Source organism: Sander lucioperca, chromosome 15 (genome assembly GCF_008315115.2).
Source record: "Sander lucioperca isolate FBNREF2018 chromosome 15, SLUC_FBN_1.2, whole genome shotgun sequence".
Classification (NCBI taxonomy): domain Eukaryota; kingdom Metazoa; phylum Chordata; class Actinopteri; order Perciformes; family Percidae; genus Sander; species Sander lucioperca.
In genome coordinates this window covers 5,293,402-5,299,401 of record NC_050187.1, presented here as the reverse complement: position 1 = coordinate 5,299,401, position 6,000 = coordinate 5,293,402, and the positions used below count along the sequence as shown (strand labels likewise).

The 6,000-nt window shown below is 41.7% G+C and overlaps 1 long non-coding RNA gene across 1 annotated transcript in view; it reads right to left on the bottom strand.

The window, feature by feature from the left end:
- Window positions 1-352: 352 nt before the first annotated feature.
- LOC118493198 overlaps window positions 353-6,000 on the bottom strand; it is a 107,386-nt gene continuing 101,738 nt past the window's right edge. The window contains exon 5 of the long non-coding RNA XR_004895184.1: window positions 353-463. This is a non-coding gene — a long non-coding RNA (uncharacterized LOC118493198). The remainder of the gene's footprint in view (window positions 464-6,000) is intronic.

The following is a 6,000-nucleotide window of genomic DNA, read 5'->3' as shown; positions in this document are numbered from 1 at the left end:
TAATAAAAAGTCCTGTTTTTGTTTGACCCATCCATCTTGATCTCATCCCTACGCTGTTTAGAAAATTACAGAACCAGTAAAAAGTTTGGACACGCTTTCTATTTCACTTGAATGGTAATGCCTACGTAGAAAACTAAAGTCTGACGCCATCTCACATCTAACGTTAAAGACTGTCATAATATGTAAAGACTGGGGATCTTGCAGAGTCACATATTGCAAGACTACAACTAGATTTGTTTTGAAAAATTTAACCAAGCTAGCTAGCTGCCGCTAGCATTAGCTGCTGACTTAAGGGTAAGTTTGCAGATTTTCTGTTCTGTTGTACATGCAGATGAATGTCTCCAGTACCCGGAGGTCTGCGTTTATCTGCAGGTAAAATTCCCGTTGGATGACGCACTCCAGAAGGGTTGAAAATCGGCAACTTTCCCTCTTTAGGGTTTAGCTTAGCGAGGCACCATAGCAACTATAAAAAAACATTGGCTCTAACCGTTTGCTGCTTCCTGTTTGGTGCTGGAGGGAGTGCACATGGGCGTCAGTTTGGTTTGAAATGTGTTTGGGACAGAGACGCATTCGGAAGTACATTTCCAGAAGTGCTGGGTACAATGACGCATTCATTTTTTTTTCTCTTTCGCGCAGGTCATTTTTTGAAAGACGCTGTCCTGTAGCTTACTAATGAATAAAAACGTGGTTTAATGTACGTAAACAATGATCAATGATTACCAAATTTATCTCTCATATTGCTCCTCATAACCACTAAAAACAGTCAAAAATCTAACCCAAAGACCAATTATTATGGACGTTATCTGACATTAAGCGTTTCTGCTTCACATTTTCAGCAGGGCAGCGGAGCGGCTGTGGTTTGACTCTCCACAGTTCTCATGGGGTTTATAAGTCTTAACGTGAAAAAGCTTAACGTGGTTTAATGTACCTAAACAACGACCAATCATCACCACATTTCTGGTTAGATTTTTTTGACAGTTTTCAGTGGTTGTGAGGAGCAATATGAGAGAGAAATTTAATCATTGATCATTGTTTAGGTACAAGCTTTTTCCTCACCATAGGCACCAATGAAGAAGACAACGCTAATGTGAGATATATATAATCGTTGGAGTTCGGTTTAGTCCTTTTGACAGGCTTAAGTGTTCATTACAAGATATGGCCATGAGAAATTTGGTGATCATTGATCGTTGTTTAGGTACATTAAACCACGTTAAGCTTTTTCACGTTAAGCAGAATGTCCCGACAGGCAGCGTTGTGAACAGAGAAGCGTGCAGCCAGCGCAGCAGCAGAGCGGCTGTGTCGGTGCTGGCCCTGTGGGGATAGAGATTGTTGTGGATTTTTTGGCATCTGTCGCTCAAGAATTATATGCGTTATGGACTTATTTTTTTAACTAAATTGAGCTCGAGGTTTTCAAAAAAAGTGGTGGGTACAAAATGACTCATGACGAAATCTGGTAGGTACGCGTACCCACCGTCCCCACCGAAATCGACGCCTATGGGAGTGCACCAGTTGGTTGTTGACAATGTTCACGTGATTTAACTTCACTACCAAGATTTAAAACTTACGACAATATCAAACGTTTTGTCAGAACGTCGAGACGGGAAAAAAGCTGACTGGGACTGAGTTTTATGACCACTTTACACCAAACGATTCAGACGACGGGAGCGCGCCCGACTCTAGCAAGACTCTCACAATTTCATTCCGAAAGTGGAAATTTGTCTGCAACGGTGGAATATTCTTAAAAAGTTGTTTGGTGTAAGGTCGGCATAAAGCGTATCCAAACTTTTTACTGGTCCTGTATTTCTGGTACGTCAAAGATAAATGTAATCCAGGACAAAATAAGTTCTCTCTAAACACGTAGTTAACGTTGTGCATTGAAACAAAACTACTTGGTTTGGTTTTAGGAAAAGATGATGGTTTGCGTAAAAATAAGTATGTTGGTTACGTACTGTAATTTAAGTTAAGTACGTCAATTAAGTACGCATGTGACGTAGGTTAAATACTTTACTAAAACAAGTCAACGTTGACTTTTGGTTTCACACGGGCCACGAACAGCGGTCTCCTGGGTGAAAGCCCTGTGTTTGTTTGACCTATTAATGCCTATGCTGACCTTTCTGGACTTTGATAAGAAACGTATTTCTGGTACGTCAAAGGCAAACGTAATCCGGGACAAAATATGTTTTACTCTAACTGAAAGTGAGGATACAGTTTTGTTGTTATTTTTTAGAAGACAGGGCTGTCCTCTGAACTCCATATCTAATTGTTGTCTGTGTGAGAGCTGATGTAGCTCAGAAAGCTTTTTTTCCATATGAAAGTGTATCTATAATTTGTCTCTTTTAAAAAAGACACATTACTGCATCATGGAGCGACTCAAGAATAACAACATTGCGTGTTATCGTTAAAATCTAGAGACAGCACTGTGGACCACTTGACCATTTATTTATTGGTGATTTTTAGCAACACATTGAAAGGGGTTGTGAACCAAACATTGACACACACAAAACAAAGATAATATGGCAAAAGTCAAGAAGGTCTGGAAAAATCAAGGCCAATCCAGAGTATAATCAAAAGGTGAGACGTTATTAACAGTGTTTGGCTTTGCTTGCTGTCCTTTAGACCTTTTCACATCCAAACCGAGCCGTCACTCAGATGTTTGCAGCCGTGTCGTCCGCTTCTTCTGACGTTTCAATTCCTCTGAAAGTGAATTCAAAGCCGCGAGCTATTTTTGAAACTGACCTTGTGACGGAAATAGATGATAAAAGGGGAAACGGTTTTGGAGGGAGACCTTCAATGCTACTGCACAATACTTTTTACTTCCAGCTGTAGAGAGTGTTTGCAGGAAGGACAGGGTGTGCTGAACAACGGAAGGAATTGTGAACAGGAACATCATGGGGAGCTTGTGAATTAGCAGAAGCGGTTTGGTAAATTCTTTATTGGGAATAACCCCTTGAGATGAACCATCTAGTTTTCAAGGGGGTCCTGGTTACAGTGTGTGTGTGTGTGTGTGTGTGTGTGTGTGTGTGTGTGTGTGTGTGTGTGTGTGTGTGCGTGTGTGTGCGTGTGCGTGTGATTTTTGTACGTCAGGTTCAAACGTTTGTAGTGTTTTTGAATCATGTTCACACAAAGCTGTTTAAAACCAAAAAAATCTTTTGGCCTTCTAAGCACCTGTCTCCTAGAACAACTAATTGGCAATAGGAAATACATTTTGGGAGAAATGTTACCTGACTTACGTTTTTATTAATTTATCAATATTTATAGACTTTAAAGAACGTACCTGCAGGGCGCCCGGGTGGCTCAGTTGGTGGACTGCGCGCCCATATGTAGAGGTTTGTTACTCGACGCAGAGGCCTGGGGTTCGGGTCCAACTTGCGGCGATTTCCTGCATGTCTTCCCCCTCTCTCTCCCCTTTCATGTCTGGGCTGTCCTAGTGATTGGTGGTGGAAAAGCCCCCAAAAAAGTCTTACAAAAAAGAACGTACCTGCAAAGTTCGAAAATGTTCAATGATAATGTATCACATTTCTTTTTCGTACAATATCTGCTCGTATCAACTAAGGCATATTGTTTGTGTTATGTTTCAGCAATCAAACCCTTGGTTAAATGGGAACTGAACCAATTTTATCAAAATGCTAGTAGGCGGCTGGGTAGCTCACCGGGTAGAGCGTGCACCCATATGAGGCTCAGTCCTCAACGCAACGTGCGCAGTTTCGCCCTTTGCTGCTTGTCATTCCCCCTCTCTATTCCCTTTCATGTATAAGCTGTCCTGTCATAATAAAGGCTTAAAAATAAAAATAAATCATCTTAAAAAAAAAAAATGTTAGGGAACTACTACTGCAAATTTGAAATTGTATGAAGTAGTTTTAAAGCTGTTAGTGTATCCAGAGGGAGCTGTGTGAAGTCTAATAAATGTCCTCAAGTGATGTCACTTGAGTCAGCCATGGATGAAGACTACAAATTGGAGGTGTGGAGTGGACTCAGGATGTGCATCCAGTGTCCACCCAAAAGAGAATCTTTCTTCCTTTTTGGAGCAAATGTCACCACTGAACGTAATCCCTGTAGCACTTACGTTTTGGTAAAACAAATTACTAGGATATGAATGTAATTTCTAGGAGACAGGGTTTCAAAATGCTGGGTTTTTAACATAAAAAAATGTTTTTTACCCATTTTTAAATTTTTTTTTATGTAAGATATATGGGTTTCATTCAACCAAATTGCCCAAAAATAACATGGATGCATGGATGTACGTTATATGGATAAAACGTTCTTCGCAGGTAAAATTAATGATTACTTCAGGCTTGTTCGAGATGAACTGAGCCTCGCCTGTAAAGTGCGAGAGCAGGCGGCAGCAGCCTGGGGCGGTGACAAAAATCCGCTGTCAAGTCGGACAGTTTCCAGCTGATTCCAGCAGCCTTCAGGCTGAACAGGAAGTCACAGAAACACTCACATCCTGTTAGGTCCGATTCTGATATAAAATGTTGTCAGACCCATATATCAGCTTGTACACAAGGCTCCAGTTGTTTTAATTATGACAGAGTAGCTTTCAAAATGCTCTACATGCAATCTGTTGCTGATTTTAAATAATAACTCCCTGTAGATGATCCATAATCTGAACAGATTTAGTCTCTCTGACTTCTAAACGTAACTATCAGCCCACAACAGGTGTTCTGTACAAATCAGACAAATAGCAGTTAAAATCCCTCCAATTCAAAATCAATAAAAAAGTTTATATAAAACGTCATGTTGAGTCGATTCTGAACCAATCAGCTGAGAGGCAGGCGTTTCCCAGCATGCCCTGGGTCCACCTGGGTCTTTCAGTCGGTGAAAAGCAACTGCGCTGCCTGCGTCTCAGAACTGCAGCTGCCTTGATCTCGTGAGGTTATCGATGCCCACGTGTGCATGACATCAGAGCAAGTCGGGATCAAATTGGACACAAATCTAACCGGCGTGCGTAGGGCAGCTATCGCCGGTGATCGATTCTGCTCAGACCTGGCTCATCTCGAACGAGACTATTACTTCCATTGGATTTTGGGTGTTTCATTCAATATGTTTCAATGGTTTTAAAACAGTATCCTGACTGAACTTTGACATATCCCAGTTTGTGATCCACTCAACATCCTCTGATCTTAACTATTAGTCAAAATAATTCATAATAAAAAGTTAATTTTAAATTTTGACCCAGAAGGACAACAAGTTCTAGCCTGGCTCCGCCCTCCTACTTACTTCCGCTCAATTTTCATTTCCCATCAGTACTCCGTCTGGGTTTGCGGTATATTCTTGGGTTTTCTCCGGTCAAATATTTGTAGGTCCAATCAGCGAACAGAGGGAGTGGCTGAGAACGATGACGTTGAGGACGTGCACCAGAAAGATGCAAGGGAAGCCATTCGGTCCGTTGTGGCAGCAACGCTGCCGAATATCCAGAAGTTAAAGCTGAGCAAGAACAATCTTTGCTGAGTTGTGTTGGTGGCCGTGATGTTGTGGCCCTCCTCCCCACGGGGGAAAAGTTTGATTTTCCAGGTTGCTCCGTTAGTGGTGAAGGAATTGGCTAAGGCTAACGCTAGCGATGCTAATGCGAAATATAAGCCGATAGTTGTTGCCGGTCTCCCCTCTTGTTGCACGTGCGCATGACATACGTCACGACCAAACGTTAGCGATTGGTTATGGCAGATCCAGAGTGGCTCTGGGCAGATCCAATAGTTTTAAACTTCAACAGAGTACCCGCCTTCAAGGAAGTTAAGACTTTCAATGGAGAGAGGCCAGACTCTCTGTACAAATGAAATGTACCAGAGTCTGGTAGGACCAGGCTAAACAAGTTCATGGTTGATGGGAAAACGACACAAGGGTTAAATGATGGCTAAATCAAAGAAATGCATTATTGTTGACAAGGAAATTTTAGAAGATTATGACATATACCGGTCCAGATGCCATTGGACTTGGTCATGGTTTCAGCTGTATTAAAACATAGTGTTTTGGATGAAGTTGACGGTGCTCTCTACCTCTCTTTCT